Here is a 371-nt window from a genome sequence, read left to right as displayed (position 1 = left end):
GCACACGGCCCTGGAGAGGACGTCGCTCTCGGAGGGGCACTTGGCTCTTAGAGGCTCCGGGCGCGGAAGTCTCGAGAGTGGCCCGGCTCTGCTTGCATTCACTCCTCCAGCCGCTCCTGCCGCCCTCAGTTCCATGCTCGCTGGCATCACTACCTCTTCCCCGCCGCTGCCCCAAGTGACAGCTGCCGCTTTTGCCGCGGCGTGGGGGCAGTTCAGGGCTGCGGAACCTCTACGCCAGATTCTCCTGGGAACCGCTTAAACTTTTCACAAAGTTCTTAGAGAGGCAAAACGTGTGAAGGAACCAAGGAGATGTCTCCCGCCGGCTGCATCCCGCTTATTTGCCAAAGATTTGTTGGGGGGGGGGGGGGGGA

The 371-nt window shown here is 62.0% G+C and overlaps 1 protein-coding gene across 1 annotated transcript in view; it reads left to right on the top strand.

Annotated features, from left to right (window-relative positions):
* CREB5 (cAMP responsive element binding protein 5) overlaps nt 1–371 on the top strand; it is a 413538-nt gene that overhangs the window by 801 nt on the left and 412366 nt on the right. The gene's annotated exons all lie outside the window — the stretch shown is intronic.

This window comes from Myotis davidii, unplaced genomic scaffold (genome assembly GCF_000327345.1).
Source record: "Myotis davidii unplaced genomic scaffold, ASM32734v1 scaffold168, whole genome shotgun sequence".
In the NCBI taxonomy this organism is placed as follows: domain Eukaryota; kingdom Metazoa; phylum Chordata; class Mammalia; order Chiroptera; family Vespertilionidae; genus Myotis; species Myotis davidii.
The sequence above is the reverse complement of the archived record's forward strand: the minus strand, read 5'-3'. Positions and strand labels throughout refer to the sequence as shown.